The sequence below is a fragment of the Amblyomma mixtum genome, chromosome 8 (genome assembly GCF_055824585.1).
Source record: "Amblyomma mixtum isolate Tamu chromosome 8, ASM5582458v1, whole genome shotgun sequence".
NCBI lineage: Eukaryota > Metazoa > Arthropoda > Arachnida > Ixodida > Ixodidae > Amblyomma > Amblyomma mixtum.
The window spans coordinates 68,283,882-68,303,379 of record NC_143019.1 but is presented as its reverse complement, the minus strand read 5'-3'; the positions used below and the strand labels follow the sequence as shown (position 1 = coordinate 68,303,379).

The 19,498-nt window shown below is 47.3% G+C and overlaps 1 pseudogene; it reads left to right on the top strand.

The window, feature by feature from the left end:
- The first annotated feature begins 214 nt into the window (after positions 1–214).
- LOC149332854 (solute carrier family 2, facilitated glucose transporter member 8-like) lies at positions 215–19,363 on the top strand (annotated as a pseudogene).
- The last annotated feature ends 135 nt before the right edge of the window (positions 19,364–19,498 follow it).

Here is a 19,498-nt window from a genome sequence, read left to right as displayed (position 1 = left end):
ACAACCGGAAGTGGCTGTAAACTGATTATTGGCTAAGTGACTTTATGACAGATCTCGGTCACAAGTGCTGTGCGGCAAACACCATGAGAACTTGTTATGGAGAAACGTGGCGTCTCCGCAACAGAGACGTCACAGAGTTTATCACTATTGCCGAAAGAAGCCGCAAGCGCTGACCTCTTCACCCTTGGCGCAGTGTGGCGCTCACCTGACGGGCATCGCTGCGGGCATAATGTACACGTACGTTCTGGGCCAGTTCATCGAATGGTCGCAGCTGGCCCTGTGCTACATGGTGCCGTCCATCCTGACGGCCGTCCTGCTGCTACGGGCCGTCGAGTCTCCAAGCTGGTTTATGGAGCGGGGGAGGCGTGGCGACGCCCAGGCGGCGCTGAGGCGTCTACGCAGGTTTCCCTCTCTGGCGGACAGCGAGTTCGAGGTAAGCAGCAGCGCAAGTCGGGCAACGGCGATGATGCTGACAAGCATGCGCGGAAGGACCAACAGCTGATATTGGCTTTTGAAACGGAAGCGCTAGAGAAAGGACGGTGAAGATAACGTTTGTACGGTACCCTGAAGACACGTAACAAAGACAGACGGGACAATGCGCACATATTGGTCGTCCGTATTTGTATCGGGCCTTACTGGCGCTGCAACCTCATTATGGGAAAATGAATGACCAGCCGAACAGCCCATTATATATACACAATCACAGGAGTACAGACGACAAGTCATAGCCCACGTCCTCTCTTCTCTAGCGCATGAACCGCTCGACGAGAATATAACTGCGTTTGCAACTGACGTCGAAGGCGCCATGACTTTTTGAAACACGTCCAAGAGTGCGGCCACGTTAGGCTTCAAGGATTAGGAATTCGGGTTTGCATATTGGATGCAAACACAAAATATTTGCAAACACACGCAAATTTTTTTGTGTTTTCATTAAATATCCAAACCCGGCTCCTTAATCCTGATGTCTAACGCGACCGTACTCTTGAACGTGTTTCACAAAGGTATGGCACCTTCGACGTCAGTTTAGGGTAAAGTCACCGCTTGTAGAGAGACGATAGAAAGAAATGCGTACAGCGCGCCTCCTGCGTGCTGCGATTTTCGCTTTTATTTTTATTGCGCTTGTACCTTGGAGTTAACTAAAAGATGCTGGCGTCATCCATGATGCTATCATTTTATTTTCTTACTGTCCAAATACAAGAGCGATGACGAACAGCGGTAGGTGTATGCGCCGCGGTGTTCGCATTTCTATCCATCGCGACTGTACAGCTACCTTCACTGCTCTCCTCCTTGTTTGGACAGTCTGCGATGCAGCAACACGCCCATTACAACTAATTGTTTTAATGACTTTCGACTTCCCTTGGTACTGGCATATGCGCTCTAAAGGTATGCTTGTGCTTTCCTACCGTTTTGCTTTTTGCCCATGTATCCCGGAAAGTGTACAGTTTCTGCTGTCTGCTGTCATCGTCGGTATCGCAGAATTTTGATCTTATGGTGTTTCCATCTGCTTTCGTTCGTCAACTCTATTTTGTGGACTGCAAAGTGTTTTAAAATAATAAAATAAATTGGGTGCGTTTACCTCCAAACGAAAAACATTTCTGTTAAATTTAAGTTTTAGCACTTCTTTATGGTACCTGCAGTGCCAAGAGAAAAGAAACGGGTTCGAGGTGGGAATGAACCCTGACAAGTATTGTTGGCGGTCAAGTATAGAAATTAAGAAAGTTGACCTATTTATAATTCCTAGGCTTCGCATTTAAATCCATTACGGGGCATCGAAATATTTCCTGTTATATTATTATCCCGAAATTGTCGATTATTCTATCTCTCGACAGCAAACTAGTCTCTCATTATCAGGCCATCATGATGAACCTATCTACTCATATTGCAGAAAAAAAAAGTATCCCCAATATGCCTCCAATTAACATTAGGGAAAACTTTATGCCCGTAGACTTCCTAATATCATCTGCCCCTGCTACGCTTGCCAGCCTTTCTTTGAATTTACATCGTTGCTTTAACTAAGGATCTTCATGCATCTTTCTTCATATATGTGTTGATAAGATAACAAGCTTTGTATGATGCTTTAAAAAAAACGACCAAAACTTCACCGTCAGCCTGACTAGTAAACGCCTTTTACGGGTAGGCTAGGTCACTGGGAGGGTCTGAGACAATACGTACTGAGCTCAAACTGGAATGTACAACATTTTAATGGAGAACAAAGTTGGCTCCCATTCACCTGTACCTATTGTAATCACTGGGCAGCCAACGATCAAATTAGAAGTGTGGAGTTGGAGGGTACAGCTGCGACGGTAGTTGTACATAATTTTCAGTGTATTCTGTACTCACGACGTGGAAAGTGCTATCCGCTGCACATCCCCCTGCTTCCTTTCGCTTTTGCTACGAACGAAAGAAATCTTTGCATGCCCAGAGGATTCTAAACACACTCACCGCAGGTGATTGAGGTGATCTACCCGAAGACACCGATGCCTATCATGCATTACATGCTCGCCGTGGTGGGGATCGTGTCGCAACAGTTCTCCGGCGTCAACGTCATCATCCAGTACGCTACGGGGCCATTGCAGGTTCAGTTCGTGGCGACCCCGAACGAGGATTTCATCTTCGTCGCCTTCATACAGGTACAGACGCACTCTCAGTCACGCACGGCGCGAAGATACAACCACCGTCTTGAACAAAGGAAAATTACAACGAACAAACCAAGTAGATATCTGCCATGTCGTACACTGGACTCTTATTTGCACTATCGTCGCGGCTCCAAAATCAAGCAAAAACACATCACCTGCAGCTAAAGCTAAAAGCGTTCTCTCGTAATCCGGGTCATCTTTTTCTGTAGTGGTATTTGCACAATTTTAATTGCTCGCAACCTTAGCTTCAAACTCTTGTTTGCGGAGCCTTAGAATGTTTCATCCCTAGTCTTTTTTTCAGTTCTTTTTTTCAGTTATTGTTTAGCTTAGTTTGTAGGTTAGCACAGTGCCGACGTACGGTTTATATCAAGTTATGCTCCGGACTGGCAGCAATTCTTTACATTGAGCAAGAAAACCGGCAATTTGCAAGACTTTACCGAGGGATATCATTAATCCGAACAATCTCTGCAGCAAATTAACTTTTTCCAACGATGACCGGTAGATAAGCGGCTCACTTGTCCCGCAGATAAGGATGAACCGTGGAGCAGTAACCACGACGTCCGATTACCTGACTCTCTTGTGGCACTCGTTTGTCACTTTTATGCTGGCGCCATTTAGTATTCTTGAACATTTGCCATCAGCGCACCCTTCTTCTCCTCCTGTTTGCGCCCCTGTAGCATGCCAAGTTGTAGCAGCACCATCGCCGACGGCAACGCGATGGAAGACGAGACAGAGCCGCTTCCCGGCGCCGTCCGTTTCAGACCGGGTGCGCGCAGTGACCTTGACAGTTTTGTCCCCTTGTAGCATCGCAATCAGTCGCGGCCTGTGTTCGGCGAACAGTCTTTGTGTTCGGCTCGCACTCTTCTCAGTAATGTATCACGCTCTATATCTGTGTCTTAATCGTGTTCTTAAATACGCAAAGTAATCGGGACGCCTGCAACATCTACAAAGTTACCACGTCATACCTTTTAGGCGGAGCCGTTAAGTGTCCTTGGAATTTTATTTCCTTCAAATCGGACTTTTAAAGCCAAAAGGTAAAAAAATGAGAGATCACTGCAGCGACCCACATTGGGAGAATGCGAAAGCATCGACGCTTATTCGGCACTCACCGCCTCTGTTTGTCATTTTCTTTTTGTTTTAATTAATTTAACTACTGGATTAGCACAATTATTTTATGCTTTCATTAAAGATCCATTTATTTACTCTGATTGAATTTTCTTTTATCTCAGTCAACCATTTTGCTTTTTCAAATTTGGCGCCTTGGTTGCTTTCCGGTCCACTCACTATACCCCCGTCCAGCCTATTCCACCTTCCAATGGTTTTTAGCGATAATTAACTAATTATTCTATGTCAATTAAACTGTTTGCTTGAGTAATTATCGCTCATTGAATAAATTTCATTTCAAAATCTATTTTCACTCGTTGCCACTTTTTTTTCCACTATTTTGCCGTCCACGGCAGTATTCACGTCCACTCACTCTATCGACTTCCACGCTATTTGGACTTTTTTCGGCAATTTTGGCTCAGATTAATTAACTAATCATCCTACCAACATATTTTTTTTTCTTTTTGCGCAGCGGGCTGACATGATCCTCTTTCGATTAGAACCACTCGTTTGATGCTACCTCGTCTGAGAACGTCACAACTCCTGCGGACACGTTTTGCGGACTCGTTTTGGTGACACGAGCCCACCGACAAAGCCTAGAAATGCTCTCGCAGTAATAAGTACGTATGATCAACACCGGCGGTACGAGAAGGCAGACACGGCAGAGCAATACTGGTTCGCTGCGAGGTCGTCGGTCTCAGCAAAATAAAGAACGGGAGTTGGCCAGGGAGGACACTGGGTGCTGTCGCAGCTGGCACTTTTGTTGTCTGCAAGAAATTAGACATTGTTCAAAGTGCATTAAATATTACGATGCGCTTTAGGCTGTACTCTCAAAGAACAATAGTTTTCAAAAGAACTGACCAATAATATTGGAATCACCATTGATCGATAGGAGTGCCAATTGATTGTCAGCCCATCTCACTAAACATCTTCGCAGATTTAGCAGTTTTTTTGCGTGATCTGCTGACACCACTTGGTGCAGACACAGCCTATACGAAGGCAGGGTTTGAAGTGGCGCACCTGGAAGGATTTTGCCTAATTAAGAGAATTCCAGAGACCATCAAAGGTGTACATTGTAGCCCTATAGCCGCACTCAGATGCACTTTATCTATTATAATTGCAAACATCATTGTAACAACTTTGATGAAAAGAACTATCATGTGTCCAATGCGGTGATGAATTTTTATTGCTCTTTAGTTGTCTTCGGCACTGGATCATAACTATCCCGATGGTATTTTCTCCGCAGTTGGTGACGACAGCGATGTGCGCTCACCTTCTGGACCTGGCGGGGCGCGTGAGGCAGCTAGCGGCGTCGGCGACTTTGTGCACGGGCAGCATGATGGCATCTACTATGGGGCATCAAACCCCGCCTGTGTCCTGGACAGCACAATTGCATCTAACCTCAGCTTCGGATCCAAGGTACTAAATGGAGATGCGACATTTCCTTGAACATTCAAAATGTGACTGCAAATATACATGTAGTTCCAAACGTAGGAAACTCGCTGCCGCTGCAAACCAGAAAAGTTAGTAACAACGTGGTGTCTTTGCTATCAGCTGCGTTATCTCTTTACGAGGGAAAGCAAGAGGCAACACACTTTATTAAAGAGGCTTCTATTTTTATGGAAGGTTTTGATTGGCCATGCGGCAGTTATATATATTTTATTTGCTTTGACAAGGTTTTTCGTGAGTTGATTAGTTGCTAATACTGAATGAAACCTTTTCTGTGCAATGGAAAGCGCGACTTGAGAAGCACAGGACACAGGGCTAACTTGCAGCTGAATTTCATTGATGACACAGTGGCATATATATGCCCAAACGAGCAGAAAAACAGCGCGCATGCGCCAGCCGCTTTCCTCGTTACTTCTTTTGTTACTAACAGGTAAGGCAGATGCCGCATGGTCGATCATACTACAAAAAAGCAATTAAAATAACCAACAGTTCTTTTCGGCAAGTGGTTTCATTGTGGACAACAAGCCAGTCATTTTAGGGCTCTCAGTCAAGGAAGGGAAGAAGCGGCAAGGGACCAATTCAGCTCAAGAATTTGGAACGGCAGACAATTTAGAGGTTGGAATTGTTTCTCTACCACCCTCCTCGCTCTAAACCCTGGAATATTTCGAAATAGCGCTGTTATTTTCTGCTCTCCAGATTTTTTTTTTTTCTGGCAAGGGCTAGTGCGTCCTACAGTAAGCGCGGCTGGGCTGTTTATCAAAGTAAACGAGCCGACATGTGTTAACTTGGTCGTGCTTCTTAACAACGAGGTTAAATTGATTGTAAAACATATTATTCGCCGGAAAGAGCTTGGTGCAGAGAGGTCGCGTTAAGTGGTCGAGAGTACATAGCCTTCGCCCAATTTGTCAGCCCACTCTGCCGCCAAAACTTGCCTTCTGAGGTCAAAGCAAATCCCACAGGATGGGATCATAGTTGGCTCGTTGCCCACAGTGTTTACAGTTTGGATTGTATAAATCCGGATAAATGTGCGCAAGGAGTGATGGGGTGCGTATCGACCTCGTGTGTAGACAACGCCACGTAACCTCTTGTTCTTTAGTAAGGCTTTTGTCCGGAGGGGGGGAAGTTGTCCTCTCTAGTTTAAAATGATTGGTGTGATCCTCATATGTGGCCATGGAGTCCTTCGTGAAATTCAGGGAGCCAGACTCATTACCTTCCCGGTCGACGAAACCTCGGGCTGTATTGTGGGCTGGGACCCATATCAGTTCGAAATAATTTGGTGAGAATTTTGTGGTGTTAAGGATTCTAAGGGAGGTGTTTGTAGTTCGCCCTTTTGCAAAATTATTGGTAGCCATTTTGGAGCCGCTGAGAATAATGCTCTCATGATTATGCGCAAGGGCGAGGGCTATAGCCGCCTTTTTGCCCTTTCAGAGGAATTCGTTTTGCTTGTTATCGAGAGAGCTACATAAAGTGTTCCAGTGCACTGTCCGTATTTATTATGTAAGGCTTTGCGTCGTGCTTGTCTTCTAGCCTCATCGTGTATGGGGAGCGTGCTTTTGAGAAGTTGTTTGAATAGTAGGGCCGTCCTATAGTCGCGAGGCAAGCCTACTTTAGCGTCTTTATTCGCAGGTTGAAAGTTAATTCCAAGCCTGGTGAAAATACTGCTGCCATTTCTGGAATTGGCTAATGTCGCTGTATGCCCCGTCAAATGGCCTTCTTTCAGCTTATTGTATGTGTTGTATATTCCTAACCGCATAAGTCTTTCGGTTGAGTCATTTAGTGGCACTCCGACGTAGCTTTGTAGGCCTGCTGTATCATGCTCTTCAATTTGTCCTTTTCTGCTTTCGCAAATTTCAGATAAAGGGTGGCATAGAGTATCCTGCTTAGCGCAAAGCCCGGCACTAGTCGGCATAAATCTGTTGCCTTTACCCCTTGTCTTCGATTAGCTATGGGGCGGATTAATCGCGCCGTCGCTTCTACCGTCCGTTTTAGCTTAGTGAATGTATCACTGTTCGTTCCATTTGTTGGTAGATACAACCCCAGTATTCTCATGGTTTGTGCCTCTTTGACGGATCGTCCATTGACATATACGTTCATTTGCAGAAAGGGAGGGGGGTGAGTCGAAGTTCTCCCAGCTTTTTGTTTATGTCCTATCACGAAGAGTTCGGATTTTTGGTCTGAACAAGTGAGGCCAGATTCCCATGCGCATGCCTCAGTGATGTCCACAGCTTCTTGGAGTGTGTCTTCTATGTAGCCTTCGCATCCTTTGGTTACCCGAAATGGTCATCTGCCCAGAACGTGTGATGTAGGTCTGGAATTTGTGTCAATTTGGGGGGAATTTTTATCAGGGAGAGCTTAAAAAGGAAGGGGGACCGGTCAGAGCCCTGTGGTGTTCCTTTGGTTTCTAGTCTGATTGGGGTAGACCCTATTGTTCCGACCGTTATCACTGCTGTTCTGTTAGTGAAGCATTGGATGCAGTTGTACGTCCTTTTTCCAGGATTTATTTCTGACGAGTTTGTCAAAATAGCATTGTGGGGGACGTTGTCGAAAGCTTTAATATGATCTAACCACAATATTGCTTTCGTTCCTGTTCCTTTGTCAGCTTCAATTACGTCCTTGTTAAAGTGCAAGATTATGTCCTGGGCGCATAGTTGGGCCCTGAATCCTAACATTGTTTCAGGTAGGAGGTTCATGTCCTCCATATAGTTTTGGAGCCTGTTGAGGATGGCATGCTCTAATAGTTTGTCTACGTATGATGTTAATGAAATCGCGCGTAGATTCTCAGTGCTGAGTTTGTAACCCGCTTTAGGATTAAAGTGATTTTCGCAACAGTATGGAGTGCGAATCGAAGCGGCCTGCATTCTGAGACTCTTAATTTGGTGCGTCAAGCGTCAAAAACTTCCGGTTCGGCCAGAAGAAAGCGTAGGGTGTCTCCAATGAGTATGCATGGAGGGAGACAGTTTTGGGGTTGCACCTCATTGCTGAGAAGGGCTAGTGAGCTTCTGTGCCCTTAAAGAACACGCTAGCAAGGAATGCTAAAAGGCTTAGAAATTGTGCAAAATTTGGTGATTAACGCTGAATTGAATGTGACTACAGCAGGCATTGCTACCATTGCTGTTTGACCCAAAAACAAGACGAAAAAAATTCTTCTGATGTGTCGTAGCGTAAACAATCTATCCTCTTCAACTGCACTTTTTGGCACCAATGGTGCCCGAAAATAAAAACAAAGCGCGAGCCAACGCTTTTTTAGGCCAGCATTGGGCCGTCATCAGTACTTCTGCAAATTATGTACCCTAGTTTATGCAGCTGGAAAGAGAACTCTATTTTTCTTTTTTGTTGTTTACAATATACGGCTATGCTGAGAATACAGGTATGCTTCGTTTTCTTATCAAGGCACCGTGAAGGGAACGAAATTTTGCGGATACGAGTATTTGGCACAGAATTATGTAAAACACCAATAATACAAAGGTGAATGAGCAGGGCTTGCTGAAAGCAAGACTGCAAGGAAGACGACGCCAAACAGGACGTGCCTCATGTATTTTAAGACTCCTACCGCGCATCAAAACAGTCCATTTGTTGAAAACAATTTTCGTGATACAAACGTACGTTTTAACAAGGTAAGGTTAACATTAGCGTTCAACCCAGAAAGCGCTTTGTTGTTGGTGCTGGCGTGTAGAAAAAATTGGGATTGGTCGAAATAGTTGTGAGGTCAAACTACATGACCTGGCACGGGTAATTCCAACACCCCGCAACGATCACGCAGGAGAACAGTGCTGACGTCTCTACGCAATTTCTCATTTTTCTACGGGGCGTGACGTCATTAAACCACCATTATGTAGTATTTATTGTGTTGTGTTGTGTTGGGTTTTATGGCACATGGGCAACTGAGGCCATCATGCGCCAAACACAAGGTATTGTAAAAGTTTTTCGTTGAATATTACAGACGTAAAAAGTCATCCCTGGTGTAAAGGCCTTCAGACATTAATATTTCCTTTTGAACTGTACACAAATTTTACAAATGGCTACTAGTAAAGCTTTAAAGGGGGCTGGTAAACCTCAGTAGCTATCCTTGGCTGGACAAGGACACTGAGACTCCCAACCAACCAAAATTAAAACCTCAGCCTTCTTCTCAGGCGTGAGAAAATGGCTGAGGTGTATTAGAATTAAAACAGACCTGTGGGTAAAAAATTTAGAGGCACTTAAGAAATCTAAAAACACATGATATATCAACAGTTGCATCATCTCCTTAAAGCAGTGTAGGATGAAAAGGGATGTATTCGTTATAAAATTGAGTAATGTACTTTTTCCTTAGCTTTTCCAATTTCATACAAGAGAATAAAATATGGTTAATTGTAACTTCAACTCCGCATTCTTCGCAAAAAGGTTTCTCTTTTTTCGTCAGTAGAAAATTGTGTGTCAGGTTCGTGTGTCCTATACGAAGACGACAAATAATGACTTCCTTGAAGCGTTCTTGGTAAATACAGTATTTCTATTCGCCTAAAACTGGTTTTACAAAGTGTAGTTTGTTGTTTGATTCATTGTCCCAAGCGGACTGCCATTTCTTCCTTATTTCACAATGTACCGAGTTCATGCAACCTTTACAAGGAATATCTACTTTCATTATTTGCTTGCTACGAGCCTGCGCAGCGCAGAGGTCTGCTCTCTCGTTGCCTATAATTCCGACGTGACTTGGCACCCAACTAAGTTTTATGTTTTTTCCTTGAGCTATGGCTTTTGTTATGTTGTGTATTATGTCACCGAGCATCGGGGTAATTGCATTTCTAGAGGGGAGAGCTGTAAGTAAACTAAGGGAGTCTATGTAAATAATACTGTTTCTGAGGTTTTCATTTACTATTTTTTTTTTACGGCTAAGCATACAGCGTAACAGTCGGCTGTGAAAATCGATGCACACTGTGGAAGTCTGATTATTTCATTCTTATGCCCTCGTACTACTGCACTTCCTACGTAGGTGGCTGTTTTTGAACTGTCCCTATAAAGTCTGTAAAACCATTGTAATTTTTCTCGAGTGCAAGAAATTCTTGTACTATATGTTGTTGTGGGGTTTGCTTTTTGTGAAACTGTGTGAGAGTGAAATCGCATATTGCAGGGAAGTTGTACCATGGAGGTAGTGGCTCTCGTCTGAGCGCAATGTTAGGTAATGTGTTCAGTACACCCAGACTCTCGCACATCTCTTCAAAACGCAGGAGGAGTGGTCTGGTAGTTTGTGGTTTATCATTAAAAATTTTCTGGATGGTCACTTTGTAACTATTTCGTAACAGATATGTTTCGGTAGGCAACGGATTTTCAGAACGTATGAGCATGTAAGTATGCTTCTTCTATCTGTAAGAGATGGTTCATTTGTTTCAACGTAAAGACCATTTATGGGTGACGTTCTGTAAGCGCCAGTTGCAAGACGTAAGCCTAAATTGTGAACTGGGTCCAGTCGTTTCAGGTACGATGGCCTTGCTGAACCATATACTATACTACCACAGTCTAACGAGGATCGTACCACAGAGCGATAAATTTTTAGAAAGTCTGCCCTGTCAGAACCCTTGCGTTTATTTGAAAGGACCTTGAGTATGTTCAGTGATCGGGAAGTTTTCTTTTTTAACGTGTTAATATGAGGCAGTAAAATGAGTTTTCTGTCAAATGTTATGCCTAGAAATTTATTTTAATTTTCTACAGGTAAATCTATTTCGTTAAGGTGTAGGGTGGGGTCTGCCTGTAAGCCTCGTTTGAGTGCAAACGGAATGGCCACTGTTTTCTGTGGGGAAAATCGGAAACCACTTCTGTCTGCCCATGTTGTCAGTTTATTTATTGTTAGCTGTATTTGTCTTTCACATGTTGATATGTTGGAGGATGTGTAAGCTATCTGGAGGTCGTCTACATAAAGTCAATACATAACGGACCTTCGTATTATTTTGTTAAGAAAATTGATTTTTACAACAAAGAGTTGTGCTTAAAATGCACCCTTGAGGCACTCCATTTTCCTGAATAAAATCCCTCGAAAGGGTTCAGCCTATACGGACGTTAAATGAGCGGTTGGATAAAAAGTCTTTAATGGAGTTCAGCATTCTGCCATGGATGCCAAGTTCAGCTAAGTCCTGAAGAATCCCGAACCTCCATGTAGTATCATATGCTTTTTCTAAATAAAAAAAGACTGGAAGGCAGTGTTGTTTGTGTATAAAAGCCTGTCTGACTGTATTTTCGAGACGGACTAGGTGATCTGTAGTGGAGCATCCCTTTTTAAAACCACAGTGGTGGATATCAAGAAGTTCACGGGATGGAAGAACAAAGGTTAGTCTTATATTTAGGACACTTTAGAAGGATTTGGCGAGGCAACTGGTTAAAGCTATGGGTCTGTAACTGCTAGGGGAGGTTGGGGTTTTACTAGGTTTAAGAAACGGTACAATAATGGCTTTTTTCCAGGCCTCGGGTATTTTACCTGATATCCAAACTATGATGAAGAACTTTAAAAGTGCCTCTACGGCAGGTTGAGATACATGGGCCAGCATTTCGTAGTGGATTTGGTCGGGTCCTGGAGCAGTTTTTTTACCAGCAGACAGTACTGTATTTATTTCTTGGAGGGTAATAACACTGTTATATTTTTGGTGCGCACCTCCACTAGTTGGAAGTCTGTTTTTCGGCTGTGTTTTTGTATTAAAAAAAAAGACTGTGTATAGTGTGATGAACTTGAAACTGCAGCGAAATGTTCCCCCAATATGTCTGCCTGTTCCCCTATGCTTGTTTGTGTGCCAGGTGTCGTCAATACAGGAATTGTGAATGGTGAAAAGTTGCCATTTAATTTTCGCACATGTTCCCACATTTTTTTAGAAGTGATGTGACTGTTTATAGAAGAGACGTAAGTCTTCCATGATATTTTCTCGGTCCTACGAAGGACGTACCGAGCTTTAGCTCTTGCTTTTTTAAAATTTATGAGATTCTCATTATTCGGATACCTGCGAAATTTACCCCAAGCTCTATTTTGTAGTTTTTTTGCTTCCTTACAGTCTTTTGTCCACCGTATTTTATGATTTTGTCGCACCACTCCTGGCGACTGAGGAATAGCTGTGAGTGCGGCAGTTATGATACAATCAGTGAAATTTTCATTTATCTGGTCTATGGAGAGATCTTCTAAAACTATATTTTCTAAAGTTGCCTTCGCTCTAAAAAGTGACCAGTCGCCGAGGTGAAGCTTCCAGCGCCGCGGTTTTGTTGGGATTATTTCTGGTAAGGAAGTTAAAGTGATTAGTATAAGGAGGTGGTCACTGCCATATGGGTAGTCAATGACATCCCATTTAAAATCATTAAAGACAGAAGGTGAACTAAACGACAAATCTAAACAGGTCATTTTCCCTGAGGCAGGGTAGCAGTATGTGGCTTTTTCTGTATTTAAAAGGCATACAATATTTGTGAGGATAAAATCTTCGATTATTTGACCCCTACAGTCACAGCGCTCACTTCCCCAAAAAAGGGAGTCAGCGTTAAAATCCCCGACTACTAGATATGGTTCTGGAAGTTCATCAATGAGGGCTTGTAGATCGTGGACTGTTAGTGTAAGATGTGGAGGAATACATACAGAACAGATAGAAATTGTTTTATAGCTGACGACACTGACCGCAACGGCTTCAAGTTTTGTTCTGAGTTTGATTTCTCGAGCAGGAACCTGCTCGAGCAGGATCCTCCGGACATCAATTACATTTTGATCAGAGAGCCCTTGAAGCACTTCAGTTTCTGTGAGATGGATAAAGTCAGCCTCTGAGATAACGCCTTTGACTGTGTTGAGAGATCGGTGGGGGTCACGGAAAGAGAGATGTCCCCTAAAGAAGCAATGTTTGAAAGTTTCGAGCACTGGATGCTCTCGCGCAGTTCATGGAGTAGGTCGCCGCTGGCCATTTTTTATACCTTGTAGCCAGGCCCTAAGGTATCTGTTAAGCATCTTGTTACAAGAAATCGGGATATTGGACTGGCTCGCTTTTCATCACAGTTACTGCGTATTACGTGAAACTTGGTGAATGTTGGTTTCTTTTTTGCAAAGAAGTCTCCTGCATCGTTCCGCCCTGTCTTGAGAGAGCGATCAGGTTTGGAAAGAGGGGGAGCCATAAAAAATCCAAGCTTTTCTGTCATGATGCCAGCCACCCACCATGGAGCCCAACAAGGGGACGGGACAGGAACTTGAAAGCAAGTCCTGCCCACGCCAGCTGTGCACCTCAACTATAACCAAATATGACACAACTCAGGGTAGTTGGCCACACAAGGTTAACCCTAGCCACCTCTGAAAAGTGAAAAAAAAAAACTATGAAGAGAGGAGGAGACAGGAGAGTTGTAAGAGAGAGATAGGAAAGTGAAAGGTACAGGGGAGGATAGGAAAAGGCGACTGCCGATTTCCCCCGGTCGGGTCAGGCTGGAGGTGCTGTCTACAGGAAGCTGGGGCCAAAGTGGTGTGTTGCCTCCGCCGAAGGGCCTTAAAGGTCCAAACGGTCGGCATTGGCTCAACCACCAGGATCCCCTTTTCCCCGGACACGGCGATGCCACGCACGGGTAAGCGCGGGTGCTCGGATCCGTGGTGGCGCATTGCTCACCACCATCCCCCTGCGGGGATGTCCCTGCGGATGCTCAGGTACCCGTGGTGTCGCAACTCACTACGTAGTATTTGTGCTGAAAAGAAAAATGGTAGAGCCGAGACTGGTAACGCTGCACCTTGGGTTGCGCGTGAGCCGGACGCGCTGCCAATCGCCACTAAGGAACGTTGCTTACGCTCGGTTAAATTGATGCGTTCTGTCCATTGTGATTAATAAAAAAGCTAATAAAATGATAAAGAACAGTGTCCGTATCTGCAAAGTATGTGAAAGAGGACTGCAGGCCGCTGAAGCGGACGATTAGCGCCATCGCGTCATACCCTTAATGCGGAGCTCAAGTGTCCCCCTAATTTGCATTCGTGCCAAATAGAGCTAGAAAGGTCTCTTTGCCTAGTATGAAATCCACCGCAACTTTTTTCCAGGGGTTCTGAAGCACCTTTTAATTTGCTTCCCAAACTTTGTTGAGAAAAATGAAATGTTTCATGGGATATACAAAAACTAAAAAAAAACAGATTAAAACAAACAGACGGGTATGCTTCAGTTGTTTCCACGAACTTTCCTGTGCAAGCTGTAAAACGCAATACAAGCGACCTGAGAGTCACTTATTTGGTTTTTTGAACGAAAGCCGGGATAATGAGGAGACAAGCTTAGCCGTATGTCAGTCCGCCATCAACCGTTATGCTAGCGACTATAAGCGCCCGGGCTGGCTCCTGCAGTCGCAGAGCGACGTCTTTTCATCTCCTTTACTTCCTCGGTTTACACTTCCCCATCGCCCTTAACATCTCTCTTCCCCCGCCTCCTCGCCGTCTTCCCTACTCAATTCTGCTTCACCGCCTTGCTTCACTCAATACATCTTATCATTTATATGAACGGTGACTATGTTACTTGCACTGCTTTTTTCATGTTGTGATCACATATAGTGATTTGTTGCTCTGTTACCGTCTATCGGCTTCATCTTCTTACCCGCCCTTCCATTTTAGACTGTTCCCAGGCAAAGCATTGTTAACTCCTGTCTCTTTCGTCTCTTCTCATCTTTCTGTCGCTTGAAAGCCCCGTAGCTGTTCCCCATGTTTTCCCGCCCACTTTTCCTATATATATTGCGTCGCTCTGCAACAAAGAACGAGTTGAAGTCAGCTCTGTGTCATCCTATCTTGTCTCAGTCGTGTCTTAAAGGGACACTGAGGAGAGCACTATTAATATATTTTTTATACCAAAATCCGATAGTTCGGCATGTCATGGCTTTGTTGCCACTTGGCCGGCAGCGAAAAATGCATTTATTTCTAAGAAATTTGGATTCGAAGTTGAAAAGGTTTTTCCCGCCGCTGTGATTCAAACTTGGGATTCGGCTATGACGACAGAGGACTAAGTGACGTGAAACATGACGTGACATGACGTGATGCAGACTCCGTGATTTCTGGCGGCCAGCAGTGCGGCCTAGCAGCAGCCGAAAAGAAAGCTACCGCCGGCCGCACGTTGAAGGCATCTATCGGCTATTGCGGCCGTCGCTACAGTCGCTTCGCTTACGTTTGCACCGGCGTTTTGCGAGCGTTACGATGGATCTCGTTCTCGAAGTCGTCAACGAAGTTCTCGCAAATAGACACCTTTAGCATACCGTGTACCTTGATACCGCTAGCGGAATATAGGGAGCCCGCCTAACGCCGGCGAACAGGCGCTGATTGGTCCCGATGCTTCAGGCGAGCGTGTAGCTGCCCGGCACGTGGCGCCATCTGGCGACGTCAAGGAGATTTGCGCATGCATTGGCTGCGCCTCAGTGATTTGTGCTTCTCGTGTCCTAGCGTTGCTAGAACCAATGGTTCTAGCAACACTGTTTTGTTATATGACGTCATGACGCTTGTACTTGCGAGTTTGGCCTGTGGCGGCGATACCTGTATTTTGGTTCTTGCTCTTTTCTACGTTACAAGAGCTTTGTTGTCAGTATGAGTGGCGTTTTTGTAATCAGGAGCTGGTATTCTGTCGATACAAGCCAACTTCAATTTCTCCTCAGTGTCCCTTTAAGGCTGCGCTTTTTTTTTCCAAATATGAACAACCAACGAGCCCGTTCGACCATCCTTGCAAGTTCTCCATTGTTTTTCTATGGCACTCTTAACTGATGCGATCGATGGAAACACTTCAAAAGAAAGATTTTGCTAGATATCTGAAAAATGCACCATTACCTTCAGTATTTCCATAACAGTTTATTATTTTCCAATTTTCAAAATTTTTCCCGCGAATGTTGGCCATGCTTATCGCACACGCATGGCCGCAGGTCATCTTCAGCGCCGCGTTTTCCGCTGGCTTGGGTCACGCATCGTGGGTGCTGGCCGTCGAGCTGGCGCCGCTGCGCGGAAGCGGCTTCGACTTCGGCAGCGTGTGCGCCTTCTACTGGGCCTCGGCGCTGGCCGTCGTCAGCCTGTTCGCCACGCTGGGCACCGATCCGCTCTCATTGGCGGTGCTCAGCTGGCTCTGCGGCGCCGTCACCTTCGCGGGAGGCGTTGTAGCGCCCGGCGACGCTATAAAGCGCAGGCGCTGCGATCGGCGTTCCCGCGACAGAAGAAAATAAAGAACGACAGCGCGTGCTCGGAGCGCACGCCCGGCACGCGCAGTTCGGAACTAGAAGCCTGCCACGCTGGTCGTCTCTCTCTGGTGCTCCGCTGCGACCCCGCTAATACCTCAACAGTGGTGACCTGGCGAGCCGTGCCTTCTATCGCAGCGGCGTTCCAGCATGGCGTACTGGCAGCACCCAAGTTTCGACCCGCCGCTCCCGGCGTTCCGGCCTGCAGGCGTCGGCGGGTGGTTCGCCCAACTGGAGGCTGCGATGTACCTGAACGGCATCACCATCCAGCCGTTCAAACACGAAGTCCTTTGTGACATCCTCCCGGCCGACCTCCTGCGTCGGCTCACCTACTCTGCTTTCGGCGGCCGGCCATACGATGAGCTGCGTGCGGCTGTCTTGGCGTACTTCGGCGCCTACTACGTTCCGCCGCCGCTCTACGACGCAGCGGACCCGTTTTCGCCGCCGCCAGCCTCTGGCCCTGCACCGGCCTCGCTCGCGCCCACGCAGCCTTCATCAGAACCCGGCCCGCCTCAGCAGCCCCTCGCCGCATCGCCGCCACTCCCGTCCAGCGTCTCCAGCCCGGTTGTCTCTCTCGACGCCACACCAGGTGGGATCCGCACGAGCTCCGCCTCGCGTCCTGCTCCCACTACTATCCGACCCGCGTCTCTGGCGCTGCCTCCTGGCGCTTCAGTGGCGTTGTCGCCAGAGCCTCCTGCAGCCAAGGACGACTCTGCGGCAGCAGCCGTGCCGAGGCTTCCGGAATCTCCATCTACCTCGTCACTACCGCCAACAGCTCTGCAGGCCTCTGCTGTGCGGTTGAAGCCACCGCCCGCTGATGCTAAAGAGCCCTCGACCACGACCAAGCCTGCTTGTCACACTCCCAGCCCCTCAGAAGGTCCGCAGAGCACTACTCGTCATCAGGAGCAGGATGAGAAAGCCCACCCGATGACAGCAGTAACAGGCATGGCGGTTGCCACCAGCCCCACTTTGCCTGAAAAGGTTCCTGACCCGGTGTCAGCGCTTTCTCTCCAGCCCGACCAGTCCACTGATGTGGGCCCTTCTTGCTCCCCGCCGGTGTTTGCATCTTCAAAGCAGCTTGACACCGCTAGCTGGGCCGCCACCTCATGCCCATTCCCGGTGAGCCCATCTGTCCTTCCTATAGCGAGACGCGCCTGCAAGCCCCATCAGAGCCCTGTCGCTCACAATGCGCAACCCGCACCGCTTACCATGGCTCTCTGGCCATCTGCCAGCTTCGCAAGTGACTGTGCCTCCGCGACAGACGACACAGCCACCGAAGGTGGTGGCCTGCTTGCGGCATGGACGCGTTTGGGCGGGCCCCATCCAGCACTGCCTGTAGTCGGAGCACCAGCGCATCCCGTTCCTTTCGATGCTCATGTGCCGGACTTCTGCCCTACTTCTCCAGCTAGTGCTACCAGTATCGAGTCGGCCATGGCTTTCCCGCCAGATGGCAGCCGCCCGTTGCTCACTCCGCCTACGCCTGCCTTGAAGTTGCTTCGCCGCCTCGAGCACCATCTGCCACACCCTCTGGGGCAACGCACTGCAAACGCTCGCAAGACTGGCCGCCGGTGTATCTTCAGGCTATCCTCGAGCGCACTGTCAGCCCTACCAGTTGCCGTCAATACTTGTTTCCGGCCATCCCGTCGACGTTTCCTGGGTGACTTTTCATGTCGGCTGCCGCTGTCATCACCATCCCCTTTCTGCATCCCTCGCCCGTTGCGCAGCAGCCAGGCTCGTCCACCTGAGCCCGTGCACTCCACCCGACAGCTCTTCCCGGCCCCCGACATGAACTTACCGGACCTTGTAGCGACCCCGTGGGGACACTGTTACTCCAGCTGCCTGCTTGCCTGCCGTGGCTACTCCATCTCTGCCCCGTCGGCGCGTATATTTCGACGTTCCGTCTAGGCGGGGGGCCCTGTAGCGCCCGGCGACGCTATAAAGCGCAGGCGCTGCGATCGGCGTTCCCGCGACAGAAGAAAATAAAGAACGACAGCGCGTGCTCGGAGCGCACGCCCGGCACGCGCAGTTCGGAACTAGAAGCCTGCCACGCTGGTCGTCTCTCTCTGGTGCTCCGCTGCGACCCCGCTAATACCTCAACAGCGTCACCACCTTCGCCTTGGCCCCGGACACCGTCGGCATTAGCATCGAGAGCATCCTGATGGCGGGCCAGGACTACAAGCCGCAAACGAAGAAATCGGACTCGGTTGAAGCTGCCACCTCGTCCATCACGCCGCGCCCTGGCGAAGCGAAGGCTCTCAGCCAGCACAAAGAAATCAGTGCACAGGCCGGGCTTGGTGTTGCATCAGGTGAAAGAGTGCCTTCGGCTGGGGTTGAGAGTGCGCCTGAAGCTTTGGCCGAGGATGACGATAGGCCTCAGGAACAGGCTTGGGCACTCCCTGGTGGGATGTTTCGTAGCGGAGCCAATTCATCGTCCCGTAGCGCGGTCACCTCGACGCCCTCTATCCATATGTCTGGTACTGGCCGCCAAAAGTAGGAGGAACCGTGATAACAAAGCGCTGGTGCCCCATATGGAGGACATATGCTGCGTAAGATGTACACATGCGCTTCTTCAGCATGCGTTCCGCTAATACCACTCACTGCGTTTTCCCTATTTCTAGACTACCATTTTATTTTATGTATTTTGCGCTCCGCCATTTCAATGTAATTATCGCACCTGGTTTTTCTGGTAATTTGAACTGTAGCGCCACATTTGCTCTTGCATGTTCGAGAATCTTCGACTGTATGCCGATATATATTTTCTTGATATCATTCTGCAAAATATTAAATTTCACCTGGCGACCTTCGTGGCCAAGTTAATCTTTGCCATTTCAGTTATACCTGCTGTTTATGAAATCAGTTTCGCACGGTCACTTGCGAGTCCGAGCTCTGTTTTCTTAGTGCCATTTCGCTACCGCCGGAATTCACCTAGCTTAATCCACGGTAACACTGAATGCATAGTTACAGCTATACTTTCAATGTGCTGTAAAGTGTCTCTGACATTCCTAATAAAGTTTCGCTAGCCTACAGTTTTTTATGATTGTGCCCCAGCGCTGCTGTTCATGGCCACCGCCAATGGTGATGGTGATGCACCTCCGGCACGCCGCTTGCACTACGCCGGCACGCGGCTTGCACTACATTTACCGTCGTCGGCTAGCGTGCGC